The sequence below is a fragment of the Moschus berezovskii genome, chromosome 4 (assembly GCF_049115385.1).
Source record: "Moschus berezovskii isolate FMDL1 chromosome 4, NW_MosBer_1.0, whole genome shotgun sequence".
Classification (NCBI taxonomy): domain Eukaryota; kingdom Metazoa; phylum Chordata; class Mammalia; order Artiodactyla; family Moschidae; genus Moschus; species Moschus berezovskii.
In genome coordinates, this window is record NC_142463.1 from 13,815,216 (window position 1) to 13,840,578 (window position 25,363).

Sequence of the window (25,363 nt, forward strand, 5' to 3'; positions counted from 1 at the left end):
TTTAAACTCTTTAGGAACCTTATGTAGCTTGTATATTCTTTTGTATCATTTAGTAAAGTACAGGGCAGAAATTGATTTTTTCTCTATTTGTTGACTTAATCTGACTTTTGCAGTTAGGAGCATCTTGACTCTTGACAAGGTGAGAGGCTTTTCTCCCCTGTGGTCCTTAATACTTGTCTCACTGTCTGTTGGGGGAGTCCTCACGATTGAGCCTCGCTTACTCTCCCCAGGGCAGTTGAACTTAGGAACACTGGTGCTTTCCATGAAGACTGCAGGGTTAGTATTTCCTATTCTGTTTGGACCAGGCTTGTGAAGTCCGGGTTCTTTGCAAGACTAAACAGAGTGGCTATTGTGGAGGACGCAACCTCCTTTTTGTTGATTTTGGCAGGCAGGCAGCGGACGTGATGGATTTGTTCTCATGACTCAGAACCTCCTCTGCCTTACCTTAGCAGGTTCAATATAATCAAAGTGAAGTTGCTCAGTCATGTCTGACTCTTTGTGACCACATGGACTGTAGCCTGCCAGGCTATTCTGTCCATAGGATTTTCCGGGCAAGAATACTGGAGTGGGTTGCCATTTCCTTCTCCAGGGGATCTTCCCAGCACAGGAATCAAACCCGCATCTCCTGCATTGCAGGCAGACTCTGTACATCTGAGCCACCTGAGAAGGTCAATATAATCACAATTTTTCAAATCGTGATAGTGTCCTTCAGAGTTTATCTGACCTTTATATCTACAAAGAGTATTATTTACCCTTCCCTTTGTCCTCTGCTTGCTTGGGTTTTTTACCTTTAGTGTAGAGGGTATTTCCTGGTGTATAAGGTCCCCTTCAGAATTGACTTAGGTCTTCCCCCTGTGATATTATCTGATTTAGTTGTTAACTGGTGTGTTCTCCACAGTGTGACTTGTTTTCTGTTGTTGGTTTTGTAAATTTGGACTCTATATTGGGTAAACTTGATGTGAGTCATCTCTGGGAGTGGAAGGTATGTCTCCACTAATTTGGAGAATCTTTGATCTCTTTTCAGTCCCAGGTTTGGCTGATCCAGTACAGTGTCTAAGTCCTGCAGGAGGTGTGTGTGTGCGTGCTTGTTTGTTCCTTGCCTCTCCTTTCACAAAGTGCAGTGGATGCACTCCAGGGGATGCTGCTTTACATGTATGATCACCCTCTGCTAGCCTTGTCATCACCGTCAGCCAAAAAATGCCTCTGTTAAGAGCCTCTTTGAATGTAGTACAGTATCTACCACTGAATAAGTGGAGTTCATAAACCCTCTATCTGCCCCCCGGGAGTGAAAGTATACAGTAGATGTTACAAATGACAGACAATAAAGAAAATATAAGCAGTTGAACACATAATAGATGGTTACTCCTTTTTTAGTTATCATTTTCCCAGTAGAAATTCTCCTAAAAAGAGACCTAGTCCAGAGGGAAAGGGGTTTGACAGAGTCAAGCTTATCTTCTGTTCCAAGCAGAGTGACAAGGAGCTGCTGTCCATGACCCTTTGGTGTCAGGCAGTTTCTCTCAGTGCCCTTTCCAGTCGTGCAGAACCGTATTTCCATGTTCCCTCTCCATACAGCCAGGTCAGGATCCTAACTGGGCCCCCTGCTCTCTGTGACCTGTGGCTGGAGTGGTAGGCAGGAGACCATCTGGAACACTTGGGTTCCCTGTACAACTGTAACATGAGGAAATTCATCCCAGACCTTCTGCAGACACTCATGTCCACACAGACAACAGAAATGAGCCATGGGGTTGCTGTTGGATGGAAAGAAACTGGTCTGGCCTGGTCTGGGGCACCTCTGGGCATAGGAATGTAGGACCCATCCCAGCCTCTGTTGGTTAGTTTCCCAAAAGGAGAACGGACCAGACTAGTTCAGGCGGGGTGCTTTGAGATTCTTACCTCTCCCAGAGGACTGATTCATTGTTTTTATTGTTGTTATTTTTAATCAGTATCATAACACCATTCATGTAGTGCTGCCTTTATTAGGAGGAATGGGTGACTGTGAGGGGCTGGAATTTCCCTCCACCTGCCTGTGGGAGGGAAAGCTTCAGAGGGAGCATTAGATTCCCATCTCACAGGCCTCCTCTCTTGCATCATCCTGTGGGCGGCTCCTGGGGTGAGGCCGTGGAGGCCCTGGCATGAATATGCCATTGAGAAGGGATAAGAGGAAGTAGCCACTGTAGCTGTGGGCACAGGTGGTATGTTAGTAAGTGTAGATGGGTATGGGGCACTGCTCTGGGGGAAAGGCAGCCTGTCATCTCTGTTGCTGTTGTTAGCTGCTTCCCTTTGCCCTTGTCTAAAAGCAGAGCCAAACCCTCTGCATTCTTTCCTCTCCACCTCCTCCTTTTGATTACATCTCACTTTTGGACTTGTAAAGATGTATAATGCCTTCAACAGATAGGCTTGTGATAATATGGAAAGTTGAATAAATAAAAGCTTGAGATTAGAAAGCTGAGTGGGGATTTGATTAGTGGTTTAAGTATAACAAGTGTTTTTCTTGCAACTCATAATAAACCAAAACTGCCTTGTAGCATTTCTTATGTTTTTTTTGTTAGTTAACTTTTTGTGTATAGTTGTTTGAACTTCCCATCCTAATTATGATACTGTTCAGGGCATGAAGTGAAGTGAAGTCGCTCAGTCATGTCTGACTCTTTGCGACCCCATGGACTGTAGCCTACCAGGCTCCTCCGTCCATGGGATTTTCTAGGCAAGAGTACTGGAGTGGGTTGCTATTTCCTTCTCCAGGAGATCTTCCCGACCCAGGGATTGAACCCGGGTCTGTAGGTTGTATCAAATGAGATGCATGTGATGTACCAATACTTGAAAAAACTGAACCACTTTGCAAATGTTGCTGGTGGTTATATTTCTTTGTTCTTCCAACAACTTACAGCACCTGCAATGGGTTTTTCCATCCGATTGTCCCACAGACATCTCAAAATTGATATGTCCAAATGGGGGCATCATTGTCCCCCTCCCTGCTCCCAGACCTACTTCACTTCCTGGTTCCCCCACTCAGCTGAATGTCTTCCTCACCCATCCAGGTGTCCAAGCCAAGAATCTGGCTTTATGCAGGTCTCCTCCCTCTCCTGCATCCTGCCCTGGCGACCAGTCTTTCAGCAAGTCCCATGGATTCTGTCTCCTGTGACTCTGCACCGCTCATCTCTTCCAGCTCCACTGCTAATATATGAGTTTAGAGCCTTATCTCTCACCAGAACGGCTGTGAGTGCTCTTTACTCCGACTTTGCTCATACTTCAAACTCCTACCTGAAAAAAAAACTTTCCAAAAGTGTAAAACTTCACATCGGGTGGTATGTTAGTAAGAGAAGATAGTGTGGGCAGTTTTTTTTTTTTGATCTTTATGTCGGGTGGTAAAAGAAAAATAAAAGCTCTGAAAAACCATCTGTACAGGTTTCTCAAAGGGTGCCTGTGCAGTTACACACAGTTCAGTTCAGTTCAGTTGCTCAGTCGTGTCCGACTCTTTGCGACCCCATGAATTGCAGCACTCCAGGCCTCCCTGTCCATCGCCAACTCCCGGAGTTCACTCAAACTCATGTGCATCGAGTCGGTGATGCCATCCAGCCATCTCATCCTCCGTCATCCCCTTCTCCTCCTGCCCCTAATCCCTCCCAACATCAGGGTCTTTTCCAGTGCGTCAACCCTTCGCATGAGGTGGCCAAAGTATTGGAGTTTCAGCTTCAGCATCAGTCCTTCTAATGAACACCTAGGACTGATCTCCTTTAGGATGGACTGGTTGGATCTCCTTGCAGTCCAAGGGACTCTCAGGAGTCTCCTCCAACACCACAGTTCAAAAGCATCACTTCTTCGGCGATCAGCTTTCTTCACAGTCCAACTCTCACATCATACATGACCACTGGAAAAACCATAGCCTTGAGTAGATGGACCTTTGTTGGCAAAGTAATGTCTCTGCCTTTTAATATGCTATCTAGGTTGGTCATAACTTCCTTCCAAGGAGTAAGTGGCTGCAATCACCATCTGCAGTGATTTTGGAGCCCAAAAAAATAAAGTCTGACACTGTTTCCATTGTTTCCCCATCTATTTCCCATGAAGTGATGGGACCAGATGCCATGATCTTAGTTTTCTGAATGTTGAGCTTTAAGCCAACCTTTTCACTCTCCTCTTTCACTTTCATCAAGAGGCTTTTGAGTTCCTCTTCACTTTCTGCCATAAGGGTGGTGTCATCTGCATATCTGAGGTTATTGATATTTCTCCTGGCAATCTTGATTCCAGCTTATGCTTCTTCCAGCCCAAGTTCTAGTGAAAAATGAGAAGCAGGAAGACCAAAGGCAGCAGTTCTAGTTCTCCATGGCAGACCAACTAAAGTCTGCTTTTCTGCACCGCTTTTTTCCCCCTGAGAGGATGCACTGTTCCTGGAGGTACTGCAGTATCAGATCGGAGCTAAGAGTGAATGGAGCAATCTCCTATTCCAACTCCCTGCTCCAAAAATCCATTTAATATATTGTCCTCGGATAGAGGGCGTATCAGATATTAAACTGTTAAGTGTGGGCAGTTTTAAGGGAGCTAATAAAGGCAGAAAATATTTGTTGCTGTTATTAGCTGCTTCCTCTTGTTTACATATTTGTCTAAAAGCAGAGCTGGAGTTCCTGCATGTTTTTGTTTATTAACTCTTGTATTCCTAGCACCCAGAAGAGTGTCTGGTGCATGCTGTTGTTTAGTCGGTAAGTTGTGTCCAATTCATTGCAACCCCATGGACCCCCCTGCCAGGCTCCTCTGTCCATGGGATTCTCCAGGCAAGAATACTGGAGTAGGTTGCCATTTTCTTTCTCCAGGGGATCTTCCTGACCCAGGGATTGAACCTGCATCTCCTGCATTGGCAGGCGGGTTCTTTACCATTGAGTAAGGTACTCAATCGGAGAAGGCAATGGCAGGCCACTCCAGTACTCTTGCCTAGAAAATCCCATGGATGGAGGAGCCTGGTAGGCTGCAGTCCGTGGGGTCGCTACGAGTCAGACATGACCGAGTGACTTCACTTTCACACATTGGAGAAGGAAATGGCAACCCACTCCAGTGTTCTTGCCTGGAGAATCCCAGGGACGGGGGAGCCTGGTGGGCTTCCGTCTATGGGGTCACACAGAGTCGGACACGACTGAAGTGACTTAGCAGCAGCAGCAGCAGCAGCAAGGTACTCAATAAGTATTTGTCAAATGAATGAACTGAGCTCACTCTTGTCTTGGAAGGAAATGAAATGAGGAATGGAAAAGTGTTAGTAACTTGCCCAAGGTCATGTAACTAACTCGTGCTAGAGCCAGATCTCACCAGGCGAGTGGTACTTTTTCTTTCTTTCTTTTTTTTTTAATGAAACCATGCCTAAACACAGTTCCTTTATGTGATTTGGTACAGATGCACTTTATCGGCTTAACTGTGTATCCCTGTGAGCAGGGTGGGGAGAGGAAACTAATACATATTAAAGCCTAACTGAATGCTAGGTGCTTTATCTCATTTAATCATCACAAGTAGCATCCTGTGACAGTCCAATGATACTGGTGGATATTACAGATGAGGAGGCCAAAGCTTGAGGAACCTAACTAAGTTCCCTGAGGGTCACATGCTGGTAAGCAACTGAACTAGGTTTTCGTACTCAGGCCTGATAAACTCCCCTGGGCAGGAGGCCCTCTTACCTTACATTTTGATTTTGTAGTCTGAGTTGCTTTAAAGCAACTTGAGATTTTCAAGTCAGACTGCTCTTGAAAATGGTCTGATTTGAATTGCTCAAATAGAGTTTGTTTATCATTGTTGCTCAGTCATTACGTTGTGTCTGACTCTCTGCGACCCCATGGACTGTAGCACACCAGGTTCCCCAGTCCTTCGCCATCTCCCAGAGTTTGCTCAGATTCACGTCCATTGAATTGGTGATTCTATTTACCCGTCTCATTCTCTGCCACCCCCTTTTCCTTTTGCCCTCCATCGTTCATAGCATCAGGGTCTTTTCCAGTGAATTAACTCTGTGCATCAAGTGGCCAAAGTCCTGGAGCTTCAGCGTCAGTCTTTCCATTGAATATTCAGGATTGTTTCAGTTCAGTTCAGTTCAGTTGCTCAGTCACACCCGACGCTTTGCAATCCCATGGACTGCAGCACGCCAGGCCTCCCTGTCCATAACCAACTCCCGGAGCTTGCTCAAACGCAATGTGCATCGAGACGGTGATGCCATCCACCCATCTCATCCTCTGTGTTCCCCTTCTCCTGCTTTCGATCTTTCCCAGCATCAGGGTCTTTTCCAGTGAGTCAGTTCTTCACATCAAGTGGCCAAAGTACTGGAGTTTCAACTTCAACATCAGTCCTTCCAACGAGTTTACCATAAGCCAACCCCATGGAATAGAGGGAGGGATCGTGGTGTCAGAGAGGGGCCTGTGGAGCTCTTGAGTCAAAGAAACAATCCCATGCTCTGGGTAATGCTGTCCCACCATTCAGCCACATCACACAGAGCTGAGTTTCAGACTTGTTTTCTAACCTGGGCACCCAGGACCACTGTAGAAGGGCTCAGGCCAGTGCAGAACTTCTGAGTGTGTTTGGTAGTGTTCATAAGCACCAAGAGCGCAAACAAAGACAATACCTGAAATGTAGGGCAGGTAGAGCAGGAGAGAGGCCTGCGCCTGATTGAAGCCAGCCGTTTCTGTGGTAAGTAGGCAGACCGTAATTACCTGTGTTGCTCAGAGACCTAAACTGAGAGTGGGGGTTGGGAGAGGTCACACCCATTATCTTTGGAGAAATGATGGGAGTAAATAATCCTTAGTTTCCAGTTTACTCCAGGAGCTTTCACTCACCTTTCAGAGTCACATGTGGATTTTGAGGTGGTACCTTGTCACCCCAGATCACCCAAGCATAAGGTTAACATTGTTCTTGTTAGAAATCCTCTTAGATTTCCCAGCCATTCATTTTGAACTTTGTATTAGCTTCCTCTCCATAGCTTTGTGTAGCCTGCCTTAGAAAAGAGAGTGGGGCCCAGGAGGGGAGAGGAAGGAGCAGGGAAGGTGGCAGAGAAACAAAGACTTAATTAGGAGGTTCCTCTGTCTTTTGGGAGTTACAGTCCTTTTCATTAGCTGATTGCTGAGCTGGGAATGGAGACCCAGGAGGAATAGGAAGAATTATTGTAATGGAAGCAGAATAGTTAGACACTCGGTGATCCAGGACTAGCAGCATCCATTGCACCTGGGAGCTAGTTAAATGCACAGTGTTAGGCTCCACCCCAGACCTGCTAAATCAGTTTTTATTTTAGAGAGATTCCCAGGTGATTCCATGCAAAGTTTGAACAGCACCAAGTTGGTAATAAACAAAGCAGTTCAGTGTAAGGGATTTTGGAGTCTGATAGATCTGGCATTGAGACCTGGTTTGGCCATTGAATAGCTGTGTGACCTTGGATGAATTCTTTAATCTGTGTCTCAGCTGCTTATCTTCATAATAAGGGAACTCTCTACTTCATTGGGCTGCTGGGGAGAGTAAATGGAATACTGATTCTTTCTGCAGTTGATGGTGTCTTAGATTTAATGAAATTTAGTAATGTCTGTAACATATCAAATACTGAGCCTGGTACAGAGTAAAAATAAATATTATTGCTAATAACTGAATTAGGCAAATTTATAGGAACAAAGAGCCTATTTCTCATTTCCCTCTCTCTCTGTCTCTCAATGAGTGCATTTGTCTGGAGTTTAATGAAACTACAGTCAGTATGTGTATCCTCTTTGATGTTTTACTTAGCATTATTTAATAATAGTTGGAGCGGAAGCAGTTAACAGATATAACATTATTAATATTCCAGGCGCAAAAGTTTATGTGCATCTTTATTCATTCAGCCCTTGGAGTGACCATGTGAGACAGGATCTCCGTTTTCAGAGGAGACCAGACAGAGAGGTAAAGTGACTTGCCCAAATCACACAGTTGGTAAATCGCAGAGCCAAGATTTGAACTGAGGTAGTCAGTTTCTGGGCTTCCCTGGTGGCTCAGAGGTTAAAGCGTCTGCCTCCAATGCGGGAGACCCGGGTTCGATCCCTGGGTTGGGAAGATCCCCTGGAGAAGGAAACGATAACCCACTCCAGTATTCTTGCCTGGAGAATCCCATGGATGGAGAAGCCTGGTAGGCTACAGTCCACGGGGTTGCAAAGAGTCGGACGTGACGGAACGAAACGGAGTCAGTTTCTAGCATCCGTGCTCTCTGTTTTCATGTATTGCTGTTGTCCTCCAATTTATGGGATGTAGTGGAAATCAGGCGACTTGGGTTGGGTACCTAATTCTGATACTAACTTATTTGTGACTCTGGTCAAGTCAATTTACTTCTTTGGGCCACTTTCCTTACGTAAAAATGGGAGAATTAGATGGGATTTATAAAGTCTCTTTATTAATTCACTCAATACACAGTGCTTGAAATTAATAAAAGATTGTTAATTGGTTCAAAAGTACTTGCTCAAGCAGGTTGGTTTAGTTAAAAACAAGGGGTTGGAATCTTGGCTCAGCCACTTTCTGGCTGTATGATGTTGGGAAACTTGCTTAACCTTTCTAAACATTGATTTCCTCACTAGTAATGGGGAGATAGTTCATACCATGCAGGGATTTACGAAATTTGAATAAGATAATGTGTGTTAACACCTGATATCCATGAGGCACACAGTGGATACCCAGTGTACAAGAGTTCTCTTTCCTTCCTTCTTTACATCCAGGGATGGTTAAGGAAGCAGATAGACTAGGCTCAAAAGGAGTAAGGATCTGTATTGGTCCTAGTGTCTTTTTCCCATAGTGATATTTTCATTATTGGGGGAAAAAAGTGTATATATAGCCAGGTCCTGTCATTTTTAAGTAACCCACCTTTGATTTTAAATTAAAATTTGCTTAAAAAATATGTAGTTTATGAGCAGTTATTCTTGTTTAGTCACTAAATCATGTCTGACTCTCTTGCGACCCCAGGGACTGTAACCCACCAGGCTCCTCTGTCCATGGTATTTCCCAGGCAAGAATACTGGAGTGAGTTGCCATTTCCTTCTCCAGAGGATCTTCCCCACCCAGGGATCTAACCCGTGTCTCCTGCATTGGCAGGTGGATTCTTTACCACTGAGCCACCAGGAAAGCCCCATTAAAGTAGGATAAATGCCAATTTAAAAAAGTGGTGTATTGCTTTCCTGGGGCTGCCATAGCTAAGTTCCACAAACTGAATGGCTTAATGCATTATTGACCAGAGAGGTATTAATACGTCCTTTGTTACCCAAACATTATTGGCCAGAGATGTTTCAGTATTCACAAATTGCTGACCACCGGCATTAGTTTTCTGCAAAAATTCCCCAGTCAATAATGCGTTAAACAACAAAAATTTATTGTCTTACAGTTCTGGAAGCTAGATATCTGAAATCAGGGTGTCAGCAGGATTGACTTCTTCTGAGGCCTGTGAGGGAGAATCTCTTCCCGGTCTTTTGCCCAGCTTCTGGTAGCCTCAGGCGTTCCTTGGCTTGCAGATGGCTTGTCTATGTGCTTTTACACTGTTAGTATGTGTCTGTCTTTCTGTAAGAAAACCAGTCTTATATTGGGTTAGAGTTCACCCTGAGGATCTCACCTTAACTTGTTCATTTGTAAAGCCTGTGTTTCCAAATAAAGTCACGTTCACAGGTGCTGTGAGTTAGGACTTAAACATCTTTTGGGGGACACAATTCAAACTGTAACAGTTTGTTTAGCTACTTCTAACCTGGAGAGAAGAGCATGTATGAAATTAACTTCTGCTTGTCTCTGAGAATTTATTACTAACATTTTTTTTAGACTTTATCAATGTGCATACATATATCTCCTCCCTCTTGGACCTCCCTCCATCCCACCTCACCTAATTCATCACAGAGCACTGAGCTGAGCTTCCTCTGCTTTATAGAAGGTTCCCACTAGCTATCTCTTTTATATGTGGTAACGTATATATGGAGAAGGCAATGGCAAGCCACTCCAGTACTCTTGCCTAGAAAATTCCATGGATGGAGGAGCCTGGTAGGCTGCAGTCCGTGGGGTCGCTAAGGGTTGGACACGACTGAGCGACTTCACTTTCACTTCTCACTTTCACACATTGGAGAAGGAAATGGCAACCCACTCCAGTGTTCTTGCCTGGAGAATCCCAGGGACGGGGGAGCCTGGTGGGCTTCCGTCTATGGGGTCACACAGAGTCGGACACGACTGAAGTGACGCAGCAGCAGCAGCAGCGTATATATACATCAATTTGAAAGACTGTTTCAGTCACATGACCATGCAGAGTTGATGTTCGTCTGCAGGTACTGGAATGGGTTCTGACTGAGTAGTCCCCCATGCTGCTTGGTTACTGCCCATCTTTGTGCCAGATAATGGTTTGAAATCCTTCTTTACCTTTCAAAATCAATAGGAAGTTTTCATGCTAGCAGAACAGTGGTTTTCATCCTTAAAAGTTTGCTGCCCAGCTTCTCAGGGCCACCTGCTCCCTGTAGCTCCCAGCCGCTTCCTCCATCTTGAAAGTCAGCCATGTTGAGTCTTTCACTGTCCTCCCGCCATCTTCCCTCTCTTCACTACGATTCTTTTGGTGGGGACACAGGAAGAACCAGGGTCACCCCCTGTCCTGCTAATCCTACACCTTGCTTTTGGCATCATTTAGGAATGAGAGGGGAAATGGTTTGGTACATAGCATTGTAGGATATGTCTTTTTTTTTTAATGAACTGAATGGATTAATAATAATAGCTCCCATTAGTTGAATTTTTACTGTGTGCCAGGGACTGTGTTAAGCACTTTATATACACTAGCCCATTTAATTCTCATAAACCCTCATAAAATAGATACCATTATTATCATCATTTTATAGACGAGAAAGGGTAGGCACTTGTAGCTCAGTTGGTAAAGAATCTGCCTGCAATGCAGGAGACCCAGGTTTGATTCCTGGGTTGGGAAGATCCCCTGGAGAGGGAAAGGGCAACCCATTTCAGTATTCTTTCCTGGAAAATCCCATGGACAGAGGAGCCTGGCAGGCTACAATCCATGGAGTCGCAGGAGTTGGACACAGCATACAGACTAAACCACCACCACAGAGGAGGAAAATGAAATTCAAGCCAGTGAAATAACTTGCCCAAGGTCACATCTAGAAATATAACTCTGTGGGACAACAGAACTCCTGCTCTTAACCACCGTATTATACTTTCCCTTCATTTCCTTGAATAGAACTGCTTGGCGTGAGTCTCCTTTTTTCTAAAAACTCCTAGTTCTGAAAGTACAGTGACTGAAGGGTAAGGGAAGTGACCTTTGTATGCCTTTTTGAGAGTTCTTGCTGTCTGTGAGTGGGAAAGGGAGTGTGACTTGTGACTTCAGTTGGCACTTCTTACCTAGTGGTTTCAGTCTTGCCCAGGGGCCCTAGTCAGGTGTGGGACATTGTGAGTTACTTTAAAGCAAAAAATACTGTCCTAGAACTGAAGAGGAAAAACACACAGCCTTCTTATGCTTATCTAACTCTCATTATGATTACAAAGTTATACAAGCTTATTGTAAGTTTAAGCAGTACAAATTAAAAGGTAAAAGTTTTCAAGTCTTTCTCTAGTCTCACTGGTCAGGGTAAATGGTCTTTTAAGTTTAGTTTGTATTCTTTCTGCTTTTTCCTTGCCAGGTTTACTGTTTTGTTTTGTTTTTAATTGAAGGATAGTTGATTTATAGTGTTGTGTTAGTTTCTGGTATACAAAAAAGTGATTTAGTTTTATATATATATATACACACACACACAAACATATATATTCTTTTTTATATTGTTTTCCATTATTGTTTTCCATTATGGTCTGTTGTAGAATATTGAATATAGTTCCCTGTGCTATAGAATAGGACCTTGTTGTTTACCTGTTTTATGTTTATATATCACTTTCCTGCATTGGAGAAGGAAATGGCAGCCCACTCCAGTGTTCTTGCCTGGAGAATCCCAGGGATGGGGGAGCCTGGTGGGCTGCAGTCTATGGGGTCGCACAGAGTCGGACACGACTGAAGTGACTTAGCAGCAGCAGCATCATGTCCAGTCTTCCATTGGGATAATTTTCCTTCTGCTTGAAAAAGTCCCTGTACTGATACTCTGTAGTGTGGCCTGCTGGGTAATACGGCCTCTTTGTATTTGCCTCTTATTTATTTTTGTTGCCATCTGTCTGGCTTACTTTGGGGCTTTCATTTGGTATTTAGGACTTGTGCCTCTGCTAGAGCCATCCACTTTTCAATCAGGTCTGTCCCCACCTCTTGAAATCCTACTTGAGAGCTTAGCTTGAGTCCTCCCTTTTCCCAGTGCTCTTGTGCCATTCATACTGACCTGTGCTAACTCATTCGACTCCTGAACTCATAGCATTAATTTATATCACTCATTGGCCAGTTGACCATGTCATGCTGTATGTCATCACTTGTATTTTATCATTTGGTATTTAGCTTCCCATAGATTTGTCCAATTAGATTGTGCTTCTGGAGCTCACAGATTATGATTTATTCTTCCTCCTATCTGTCATTTTGTCTGGCTCAGTGCCTGCATTCAGCAGGTATTCACCAAATGTCAGTGTGATTGGATTTTCTTAGTACTTCACACTCTGTTAAAGATCAGGTGCTCAAAGCCGGAACCCTGGGGAGCATTCAACTGATGACATCATCTTGGCTGCCTGTCACGAGGGGCGTGTGCTACTGAGGAGTGTCAGCAGATGAAACACTCGCGCAACAGGTTATGCTTCCTCCTCTAATGAATGGGATTCAGACTCTAGGTTGGGGAAAAGATAGTCAGTGTAGGAGGAGGGCTGATAAGGGGATGGAAGGGAGGTTGCTACATTGTTAGATATGAGGGTATGACTTTATTAAACACATAGCTAGAAGGATGGCGTAATGCAGAGAGAAACTCCTTGGAACCAGGAGGTGGATCAGGTAAACCAGCTTCTCTGGTACAAACCAGTTATTAATTGCCATTCATTTTCTTTGCCATAAACCTGTACCATGCAGCTACTTGCTTTCTCATTAGAATGAGTCTGGGGAAAAGGCTTAGTTTAGAATTAGGAAATCCAAGGGAGGTGCAGGATAGCCAGAGTGGTCCAAGGGGTGGGGATGTGCCTTTCATTTGTTTTCCCAGCCGTAGACCTGAGGGGTTGCCCGGATCTGCTTGAGTCTGCTTGTAGGGATTTCTACTAGAGTAGTAGGAAATATTTTATTTCTACCCCTACTACTTCCTTTTTTGTCCATCTTTCTTTCTTCCTTCCTTCCTTCACAGATACCTTCCTATCACACACACACTAGATTGGTCATCAGGCTCATCTCTAAGGCCCACATATGCAGTGGACACTGCTGCTAGGTGCCCAGGCCTCAGATGTAATCCGTCTAGCTTCCACTCCTCTGCCCTCCCCAAAGGATAGGAAGGTAGAGAAAAGGAAATAGAGTATGATAGTTTAAACCCTTCTGTGGTGCAGAAGGCAGAATGTTTTGATTGCTTGATTTAGGCGCCTTGGGGTCTCCTAATCAGAGAATCTATTGTTTTGCTGATAGAAGAACCTCACTTCATTCTTCTTTCTGTGAGTAATGTGGACCTAGAAAAAGTCTTGTGCTGAGGGTTTGGTACCTGCCCCTGAGAGTACCAGGGAAAAGGTCACTCTCGGACTTGATTTTATTTCCATCAGTGGTTTGTCATTATCAGAAGATGAAAGTTAATGGTGCTTTGAACAGAGTATAGAGTGTAAAAGAGTATAAATATAGCTAAGACCCTAATACATTTAAAATGATGGGGCTTTGGTTTTAAAAACACATTTTTAAAGTACTTTGTTTTAGGCTAGATGTCTCGCTACGTTTTGTGGAATGATTTAGCTGCAGACTAATCTGGAGGGAATAACAATACTAAATGACTCTTTTTTTAGAGTATAATTGCTTTACAATGTTGTGTCAGTTTCTGCTGTACAACAGAATGAATCAGCTTTATGTATACATATATCCCCTCTAAACAACTTTTAAATCATCAGACATTGTGATGTTACTGAGACTGTTTTGGTGGGGAGAGTTTTTGTCCACAGGAATAACGTGGGTTTCCTTTCTGTCCCTTCAGATAAAACCTCCTGCGTGTCCCGTTCTCTGGCTGTGGGAGTGATGGTCAGTGGGGAAAAGTTAGTACACTCATTCCATCGTTCAGGTAGTTTCCTGGGTGCGCTCCTGCAGGGCTTCCTCTGAGAGCTGACTCAAGCGTTCCCTCCCATTGTGGTAGTGTTCTTGTTCTTACATGCCGTACCAGTTTACAGCCTTGGCGTTTGGGGCAGCATCATTTGGAGGTGTCAAGTCGGGAATCAGGAAAGTAAAAATATTTTCAGAGGTTCCTTGAGAGAAAGGTTCCTTTCACTGGACACACCGGTTCTCCCTAGATGCTATGGCTTGAGAACTGAAGCATCCTAAGCATATATTCTTCCTTTTTGATGTCACTGATTCCTCTGAGTAACAGTCACATGTTTGTCTTTCTGTGTCCCACGAGACTCTGCATCCTGAGAACTGAGACAGCATCTCATCCATCTTTTTGTCCCCGAGGTTTAGCACAGCGCCGAGCTCGAAGTCGGTGTTTATAAATGTATGTTAAGTTGAATAATGGAGGGAAGGTTTAAATGCACTGGATGCCAGCAGACATGCCTGGCATATTGAGTTGGGAGACATTAGTGGAAAATGGAGATAGAGAAATAAAGGAGTTTTTGTGGATAGGATACAGGGAATTTTCGTTGCCTAAGAATTACTTGAGAAACAGTGTTTTGCAGTCTTCCTTCATGTGAGAAAGCATTTAAAAGTTGAATGTTAGTTCCATCTGACTAGCTAATGACCTTGGATAAGGCTTCTAATCACTGACCTTCTTTGTGGCAGGGACTAAAGATACATGCTTGTCCCTCTCAAATGGAAAAGGGGGTGGTCAGGATTAGATTGTGGGTGGGAAAGAAGGCATTGAGACCCTCCTAACCAGCATTGTGGAAACATAAAACTGTTATTATAATGGTTGCTGTTGGCAAACAAGAAGTCTCAGCCTCTTCTCTGGTTTGTGTCCCACACCCAGCCACAACCTCAGATTGGGTGGATGCAGGCTTTAAATATTGGGGTCACCTGTGCCTAAAATGTCCCTTGTGGTTTCTCTGAGTATTGTGCAAACATTCCTTTTTGGCTCTTTCCTACGTGAGGAAAAAGTAGGAAGTTTGTGGAGTTGTGCTTTTGGTGGGCTTTAGGGCAGTGGTCCCTAGCCTTTTTGGCACCAGGTACCAATTTTGTGGAAGACAGTTTTTCCACATAACCAGGGGTGGGGGTATAGTTTTGGGATAATTCAAGTATGTTACATTTATTGTGTGCTTTATTTCTAATCTTATGCCACTGCTGATCTGACAGGTCTGAGTCCCAGAGGTTGGGGACCCCTGCATTAGGGCATGAAGGGCTTTCATTTTTTCCCTTTTATCTGGTAACTATTTAAACTAGTAAAGAACTGTAAGCAAACAGCCCTGGCTTCGAAGTTCTTCCCTCAGTAGTGACTGAAGCCTGAGAGGAACTCGGCTTTCATAACTCCCTGCGTTGAAGAAGGGGACAGTCATTTCCCTGACATGGCTGGGATTCTGGTCAGCCTATTTCCTGTCTCTATAGGGATGTGATTCCTCCCCCTTCCTTCGGGAAGAAATGGATATTTTTTCATTTCCTGTTCGATAGCATATTTTCTGAGTACCAGGAGACACTTGCTGGCTATAAATCAGTCGGGGCTTGGGGAAGGAAGCTGCTTTTGTTTTCAGCAGAACAGCTTCCATTTGAAAGATAGACATGTACAGGAACCCTAGCTTCCTTGTGCCCCTGGGAGAGACACAGGACCAGGAGAGATTGTTTTGAATCCTTTCCTGGGCTGTGTCTGCTTGACTTGTGGTAGTACAGCCCCTTCGCCCACTGAAGGCGAGAAAAGCTTGGTTCCTCATGGGGCCTGTATGCTGTGATCCACTCTGGCCACGTCCTCTGGTCAGCCCTTTTGGTGCCTAAACACTGCCAGGGAGCAACTGTTAGTCCCTGGTGGAAGTGACACCATTCTTGGAATGGAACCTGGCAGGATGCCCCCCTGAGCTCTGATGGAGTGACACAGGCTGGGACTGCAATCAGGCTGTCCAGATTTCCTGCCCTTACAAACAAGCCCCGCAGCTTCCTCTTGGGTGGCGCGGGGGCTCACTGTCAATGAGCAGTGCCACCTGTGGGCCCGCACAGCAGTTTCTGAACCTGCCTGTGCAGACCGGCCTGCTCCTCATGGGTCTGGGAGCGAGAGCAGAAGACAGAAAAGGGAGGAGTGGGAAGGAAGTCGTGAGCCCCTTCACTTCTTGAGGAGTTTTACTTAGTGTTTGGGGCAACCTGGAGTTTAATTTTGTGACACACTAACTTTTGTGGTTTTTTTTTTTTTCCTTGACCTTGGAGACGTCCTTAAAAAGTTCTTACAGAATAGAACATTGATTGATGGGTTATGGAATGTCATTTTGAGTTTTGTGTGTAACACAGCTTTTCCTAGTTTGTCAGGGTTTACTTGACTAGGTAATTGGTGTGTTTCAGGTTCTTGAAGGCCATCAGGGGAAGAACAGCCTTAGAAGTGGGATTAGTGTCCCTGCCTTGACTGTGAACAGTGAATTCTTCCTTTACCTCTGTCCCTTCTCCTTGTTCCAGGGGCTATTGGTTTGTGGCTATTTTATAGTATCAGATAAATCTCCCCTCTAGGGTGGAGAACAGCATTTTACAGTGGAAAGGGTGTAAAGGTTGGAATCCTGGTTCTGGTACTAACAAGCTCTGTGACCTTGGCCAGTCACTTAACTGATATGTGTGATTTTTTTTAAGTCCTCATTTGCAGAATGTTAGTGATAATAACTATCTTGTACTGTTTCTGTAAAGGTTAAAAGAATTAATATATAAAAAGTATGCTGCTTGATGCATAGTGGATATGTAATTGTATCTTTTTATTAATAAGTGTTGTAAAATGTGATTTTTAATTGGTAAAATGTGCATAAAATTTACCATTTTAACCATTTTATGTGTACAGTTCAGTGGCATTAAATACAGTCACACCGCTGTGTTATCATTCAGTTCAGTTCAGTCGCTCAGTCGTGTCCGACTCTCCGCGACCCCATGAATCACAGCACGCCAGGCCTCCCTGTCCATCACCAACTCCCGGAGTTCACTCAAACTCATGTCCACAGAGTTGGTCCCACTGTCCATCTCCAGAACTTCTCAAACTTATATTTCATACCCATTAAACAATAATTCCCATTCTCCCCTCCCCCAGCTCCTGGCAACTACCATTCTGTTTTCTGTCTCTGTTAAGTTTGACTATTCTGGGTACTTCATGTAAGTTGACTCCTACAAGATCTACACTTTTGCAATTGACTTGTTTTACTTAGTATAGTGTCTTTAAAGTTTATCCATATTGTAGTATGTGTCTTAATTTTATTCCTTTTTAAGGCTGAATAGTATTTCTTTGTATGGATGTGAGAGTTGGACTGTGAAGAAAGCTGATCGCCGAAGAATTGATGCTTTTGAACTGTGGTGCTGGAGAAGACTCTTGAGTGTCCCTTGGACTGCAAGGAGATCCAACCAGTCCATTCTAAAGGAGATCAATCCTGGGTTTTCATTGGAAGGACTGATGCTAAAGCTGAAACTCCAATACTTTGGCCACCTCGTGCGACGAGTTGACTCACTGGAAAAGACTCTGATGCTGGGAGGGATTGAGGGTAGGAGGAGACGGGGACGACGGAGAATGAGATGGCTGGATGGCATCACCGATTCTGTGGACATGAGTTTGAGTGAACTCCGGGAGTTGGTGATGGACAGGGAGGCCTGGCGTGCTGTGATTCATGGGGTTGCAAAGAGTCGGACACGACTGAGCGACTGAACTGACTGAACTGACTGTTTTTTTGTATGTACCACATTTTGTTTATTCATTCGTCCATTGATGGACAGTTAGGTTGCTAAAATGTGATTATTTTCAGCAGCAGTGTTGTTGGATTGATTCCTTATCTAGAGCTCTCAAAGCTGGGAGGAAGAGGATGAAATGAGAGACGAGACCATTGTGTGTTGACTTCATCTCTCTGGGTTTTGGCTGCAGGACTTGTTTTGATAGGAGTCTGACAAATGATGGAACCCATTATGATGGGAGTCCATATAGAGGGTCCAGGCCTGGCAGAACTCTAGTGGGGAAAAGGGTTGCTTCTTAGCCTAAGCAAGGATTAGACTCTTCTCCAGGGATGGACTGCTTAACAGTAGCTGTAGCTTATCAACCTTGGCTTTCCTTCCACCCTCTTCTGCTGTTACTGTGAATGGAACTCTTGCTGTTGTGATCTATCTAGACTCTTAGTTTGTTTTACACAGGTCAGGGCCTGAGGGGGAATTGTTGTACAGCCGTACAGTGAATAGCCAGTTGTGTGCCAGCCTGGCTTGTAGGATTTGTAGGCTATATACACACATGTGTGTGTACATATATATGTGTGTTCATTATGTACATATATATGTGTGTTCGTATATGCATATGTACGCATATATCCTATCATTGGCAGTTGACACAGTATAGAAGCTGTGTGCTCTCCTCTGGATGGAAGAGGTCTCCAAGGGGATTAAAGCACTAAGAACCTTAGCAGGATGGTCTTGACAGCTTAGATAGGTTCTTGCAGTTTCTTCCAAAATTCTGCAGAGAGTACACTGCAGCTCTGACTTGTTTGTCCCATCTTCAGGCCTGAGTTAGACCTGGAAAAGCCCACATGCTTGGGCTTCTGCATCCTGCGCTTATGCTGGACATGGAAGTGGAGACTGAGAAGGAGAGGCAGCCACTCTAAACTCCTGGATCCCTCTGTGTGGACTCTCCTGTTTGTCTGAAGGGGCTAAAGGGTGGTTTGTACTGATTTCCCCCGAGTCCCCTCTGTGCTTAAGGGGACTGCAGTGTCATTGGGGGTTTTTCGCCCCATTGTGTTAAGGATACAGGGACACACCCCCTCAGTTCACTCCTCCACCCGCATGGTCTCCCTACGTATTTCCTGTTCCATACCTTCATTGTCTATCTTCTAGTTATCTTTGTGAAGCTATTCAGGATGATTTTATGTCGTCAGTACAATGTGAGTGAGTGAATTCCATGTTAAGTTAGTGAGATCACATTTAGTATTCCGTTCTAGTTGTGTAAGTCCATAGGATGAAAGAATTATGTTCGTTCTCTGTGAAGGCTGCTACAGGAAAGGATCTAAAAAGAAATCTGAAAAAAGCTATTTTAGAAAAACATAGATTAAATGTGAACGACAGTAGGGGGCACTTGTATGACAGTGGAGGAGAGACGAGCACAAGAGTGTCCAGTTTGATTTTTGATAATTTGTTCTTTGGAAAGCTAATATTTTTTCCTTAGCCAATTTTCTTTGTGTAAAACTGACAGTTGAATTTTAGAGATAGAGATATTTGGCATGACAACAAGTTATAGTCACCCCTTGTCAACTAAAAATGGACTTTCTTCAAAGTTTGTTAAATTTATTTTCTTTCAGTTATTCTTGACAAGCAAGAGTTACTAGATTAAAATTACATTATTTCATTCAACCATAACAACATATAAAGCTTTAAAAATTTCTCTGAAACAGTCTATTGGAAACCTCAATTTCTGTATCAACAAATTTGTGCTACTCTTGATTATATGCTTACCTTCTTGCACAAAAATAATGGGTGAAAACAAAACACCAAAACAAACGTACTGCATATTGTGTTTAAATAGAGGTACCAAAAAACATGTGGAGCATGGTTAAGAGAGTTGACCCTTTCCTCTGCATCTTGCAGCCAGTGTTAGGTGAGCAAAGGTTGGTCTCAGGTGAGCAGTGATGCTCCGGAAGGCCCAGTCTCTGAGAGCTTTCTCTCTGCTGGACTCCCGAGCAGCAGCTCTGATGAGGAGTAAAGTATCGTTTTCCAGGTGGCCCCTGCACAGACTGCATGTCTGTGGTTATTCCGTTTTCCATATATACGGTATAGCTGGCTCTTAACCGCTGAAAATGAAGCAGAAGGCATGCTGAATACTTCAGACTCACAGGTGTTAATAAATCCTGACACTAATTTTAACCCACTGTTTCATCATTTACTAGTTGAAGTACCAAAAATGCTTATGGGGGAAAAGTGAACAGATATTTCCCCCCCATTTGCCCTTTACCTGCCTTTTTAATGTCATCTCCCATTATTCTTTAGGGCTTCCCAGGTGATTTAGTGGTAAAGAATCCTCCTGCTAAGCAGGAGACACGGATTTGGTCCCTGGATTGGGAATATCCCCTGGAGAAGGAAATGGCAACCCACTACACTATTCTTGTCTGGAGAATCCCATGGACAGAGGAGCCTAGTGGGCTACAGTCCACGGGGTCGCAAAGGGTTGGACATGACTTTGCGACTAAACAAAAACAACAACCACCCCATTCATTATTCTTTACAGCTGGAGTGAACTAGTCCCCCTTCCCACTGCCCCCCTTATTTGCCCTGTATTCTCATGTGTTTGCTTATGCTCTTTCCTCTACTTGGATTTTCCTTTAATTTCTACCTCATACTTATCCTTTCACGTCCGTCTCATGTGTTATTTTTTTGGGTGCAGCATTTCCTGGTCTCTTCAGTTACATGTCAAATCATCTTTCTAAACTTACATGATATTACTGAAAGAAATTCATTTAAAAGTAATAGTAATACTTGTTCAGTCGCCAAGTTGTGGCTGACTTTTCGTGACCCCGTGGACTGCAGTGCGCCAGGCTCCTCTGACTTACCATCTCTCAGAGTTTGCCCAAGTTACAGAATGCTTGCACATGTATCACCTCCTTTGTGCCTTACAGGTTATCATTCTGCTTGATAGCCTAAGGCTCAAGGAGGTAAAGTGACTTGCCTTAGGACGTACACAGCTGGAACCAAGTCTAAATCTTGTGACCTCAAACCCAGTGTCCTTTTTGTGACCTCAAACCCAGTGTTCTTTCCATTGAAGAATGCTGTCTTCTGATTCTTATCACTCGCTGCTATGTGTTGCAGTTTTTCGTGTAAACGTCATGTCTGAGGCATGCTTTGTCCTTAAAGGAAGGGTTAATGCCTTGTTCTTTGTGGCCCTTGTATCCCATAGCACAGAGTACTGCAGTTAATAAGGCATTGACAGACATTTGAAAGGCTGATGATGAGTTGGGAGATGTTGATGGATGCATGTCCATGGCGCAGTGCCTGGTACATATGTGTGTTAGTTGCTCAGTCGTATCTGACTCTTTGCCACCCCCATGGGGTGTAGCCTGCCAGGCTCCTCCATCCATGGGGTTTTTCCATGTAAGAATACTGGAGTGGGTTGCCATTTCCTTCTCCAGGGGACCTTCCTGACCCAGGGATGGAACCTGGGTCTCCTGCATTGCAGGCAGACTCTTTACCATCTGAGCCACCAGGGAAGCCTGGTACATAGATGCCTAACAAATGTTTGTTGAATTTAATTGTAAAATGGATCAAGAACTACAGTTAATAAGAGCTTATATGGCACTTATCAAGGGCCACACACGTTATAAATGCTTTGCATGATACCAAGTCATTTAATCCTCACAACTAAATAATGTGGGTACTGTTATTCCCATTTTCCATTTGATGAAACTGAGCAACAGGAAGGCTAAGTGACATGCCCAGGGTCACACAGGTGGTCAGCAGCAGAGCTGGGCTTTACACTCACAAGCAGTTGGCCCTAGGATCCGCATGTACTCTTAACCATCAGGCCACAATCAGTTGTTTAGGATATTTTTACACTTAAGTTCCTCCTGGACTCCTTTCTGTCTCGGGTGTGGCTCAAATAAAGAAAAGCAGAAGCAGCACAACTTGTGAACTGAGCAGTGGTTCTCAAACTTGAGCCACCATCAGAATCACCCACCCAGAAGGCTTGTTAAGACATGGATGGTTGGGCCCCACCCCCAGCTTCTGATTCAGTATGTCTGGGGTTTGGTTTGAGAATTTGTATTTCTAACATGTTCCCAGGAGTTGCTGCTGTTCTGAGACCACTTATGTAGAGTATAGGGGTTGAGAGCACCGACTCTGAGGTTAAGCAACCAGGGTGTGAATCTCAGCTCTACTGTTTACCGTGACCTTGAGCAAGTTCCTAAACCTTTCTGAATTTCAGTGCTCATCTGTGAAGTGTCTGTGCTGACAGCACCTACATCATAGAATTCCCCTGGAGACCGAATACATGTAAAGTGCTTAGAATGGTGCTTGAAAAAGAAATGTGAAACTTGCTCAGTTGTGTCTGACTCTTTGTGACCCCATGGACTGTAGTTCATGGAATTCTTCAGGCGGAATACTGGAGTGAATACTGGAGTGAAGCCTGTCCCTTCTCCAGTGGATCTTCCTGACCCAGGAATTGAACTGGGATCTCCTGCATTGCAGGCAGATTCTTTACCAACTAAGCTATCAGAATGGTGCTTGGCTCATGATAAACATGCAGTGTTAGCTCAATAGTGGTGATAAAACATGGTTCCTGCCTCTGTAGAGTTTGCAGTCTAGTTCCATAGAGACTTGAACCTCATACTTGAAAAGGTGATGTGAAATTAGGTATTAGTTCATGGGGTTCTGACTCTAAAGTACCTTAGAAGTGAAGTGTGTGTGTGTGTTGTAGGGCAGGAGAAGCGGTGAGGGATCAGGAGGAGGAAAGGTGCATGGGACCTTTGGAAATAATGGAAAATTGCATCGTCAGAATTTAGAAAAGTTGGGGTGGTCAATGGTTTTGGTTTTACAGCCGAAGAATTGGAGATGGGGAGGTGGTTGGAGAGAGATACAGAGAAAGAGAGATGGAGAGAGAGATGCTTTCACCCCATGTGCCAAAGAGACGACGAGCTCCCTTTCCCATTTCCCCCGGAGCTGGTAGCTGGTCTGAAGGGGAAGTTGCTGGCAGTTTGCTGTTTGTTCTTCTGAAACTGGGCTCTACAACCTTTATCCTCCACAGCTGATTCACATACTTTTGATTCTTGCTGAGAAAGGCAGTTGTTAGATTTGGAAGTTTTCAGATTCCAGAGCCAGCTGGACAGCTGACCCTCTGGTAACTATTTCCCAAACTTGCCAGCCCTCTGTCGCCTCATCTCCCTGGGCCCCGTCTTTTTTACTTTGAAGCAATAGCCTATATTTAGTGAATTAGTCAGTGAGTGGTTGGAGGAGGATTGAGGGGGAGTCTCTTCCACCTTTGCGTTCTGGGTGGATGGAGTATTTGGGCCTAGGAACAGGATGTATCCTGCTTAGAGATGTTAACCCCTTCTTTGTCAGGCATGCTCAGGTGACAGCTTCCAGTGCTGAGAACGTGCCTCTAGCTCATGGGTAAGGAAGGAGCCGTGTTTATTTTTGGGTGTCCTGAAGAAAATATTTGGGAGAAGGAGTGGGGAGAAGCTCAGACAGCTCCATTTATGGTTGAGCAATGCTTGGTATTCTGCAGAGGGCCCATGTGGGCAGTGGGGAAGTGTTCAGCATTCCCATGGTCCACCTCTTGCTCTTTCCATTCAGAGATGATCAGGGACACCTCATGAGCCACCAGAGTGGGTCAAGGATTCCTTGGCGTGACAGGAGCCTCACCCTCACATCCTGGGCGTCTTCTGCCCCACCAGCCTGCTGAATCACCACCTAGGAGTGGCAGTAGCCAGGTTGGCACCTGGAGCACTCTTGGCGCAGCGCACTGTTGACTGGTCCTGGTCTCCTAGACACGGCTTGGGCCTCTCCAGGCCTGTCGGAGTGAGAGGCTGGGTCTTAGCTCCCCCTCCGGCTTGTTCCATGAGGCAGTGACCTACTTTTCAGAGACAATTAAGTGTTTGTGAGCAGAAGAAGGCGGTGACCCGAGTGAAGGTGAACGAGAGCTGCATTAAACAAACACCATTGGGAATTAGCTTTTTTTTGGCCTCACATAGCAGGGACCCACCTCGGTCCAAATGGAATGGCTGACCGTGCTGATGCAGGGGGCCGGATTCCAGATGCTTCTCCAGAGAGCCAACCAACCCTGAATTCTTATTTCTTCTACCCGTGTACTTTAATATAAGAAATTGCCTCTTCTAGTCTTTGTACCCTTTGTCTTTGGGGTGATAGGGGCAGGCTCGGAAAGAAATTGGGGCCCTTAGAGTGAGTCAGCGCTCTAAGCCAGCGGTCCCTTCTGGTGGCAATGTTCGGTTTCATTTGTAGCCCCTCTGAGAGGATCTGCATCTCTCTCTTTTTGTACAGGATGGGATAATAAGCTGGATGGGAGCCCAGATCTTTAGGGAATGAGTGAGTAGCTTGTTTAGGTTTTCCTGTCCTTGTGGGAAGACAGGGTGTAGATTCAATTTTTGCAGTGAAAGGAAGTGAACTCGCTTTTCTCTTTCCTGGATGTCACTTACCTTATTAGCAGACCCCAACTTCTGCTTCCTTGTTGAAAGTGATTCTTATGCTCTAGTTGTCACCCTTAGCTGTTGTAAGTTAGCATTGGGGGAGGATCCAGGGCCCTAAGATGAGAATGACAGTGACTCTTGTCCCACACCAGCTGGCTCCAGGATCCTGAGGGAATTGATTAACTTGCAAGTAGGCAGTTTCTTAAACTTTTATTTTCAGTGACTCCACACATGACAACTCCCCAAATCTCCCTGTTAATAAAAAGAAGAGTTACTGATATTCTACCTATAGATCAAGATCAAATCTTAAAGTCCAGGAAGGAAGACACTAAGAGAACTCAACCTTACCATTCTCTCACTGGAATTCCTTCTGACAGTCTTTGAAGTGCTGGCCCCATTTGAAGAACTAGTTTACGTATCGGAGCAGGGCTTGGAAGGCAGCATGGCATGAATATTGGTCTTGGTTGATGGCTGAACTTCTTGGGGAAGAGTATTTGGGGTAACCTGAAGTTGCTCCCCTCCTCCTAGGAATCCCAGAGTCTGGTTACAACCTGCTTTATTCTGTTTCTCCCATCCCTTTATGCCCAGGAAACCTGGTCTCTGCTTATTTCCCAGCCTCTCGGCCCCTGGGTGGTGTCCTTGCCCTGCCTTCCTGTCCTGCGCGGCCGCGCTTGCCCTGGTGCGCTCAGGTCTCTTTCTTTCTGCCAGTTTCCTGTCCTTTCCCCCAGCCGGACCCATGTTCACTTGCCCAGGCGGCTGCTGAGTTCTGCTGCATACAGCATTGTGCTAATGGGCTCTGTCACAGGTTTATGAGCTCCAGCCACAGCTTGACCCTCCACCCTGTCCTGAAATCTCTGTTCCCTCCTGGGTGACTCCCATTCCTTTTCCTTGCAGCAGCTCTTTCAGGCTTTCGCCACTCTCCTCCAGCTTGCTGCTCCACCCCACCTTGTAAACTTTCAGCAAGCCATTTAGCCTTTTACTTTCCGTAGGTCTGCCTCTCAGCTTATCTGTCTCTTCCTCACCTCATCCCTCCTTTTTTCAGAGG

General features: G+C 44.8%; 1 protein-coding gene and 1 non-coding gene across 2 annotated transcripts in view; one reads left to right on the forward strand and one right to left on the reverse strand.

Annotated features, from left to right (window-relative positions):
- The window catches only part of MACF1 (microtubule actin crosslinking factor 1), a 332,059-nt gene that overhangs the window by 10,558 nt on the left and 296,138 nt on the right, over positions 1-25,363 (forward strand). The window lies entirely within an intron of this gene.
- Positions 4,367-4,553, reverse strand: LOC129541911 (U2 spliceosomal RNA). Its single transcript, XR_008682961.1, has one exon. It is a non-coding gene; the product is annotated as a U2 spliceosomal RNA (small nuclear RNA).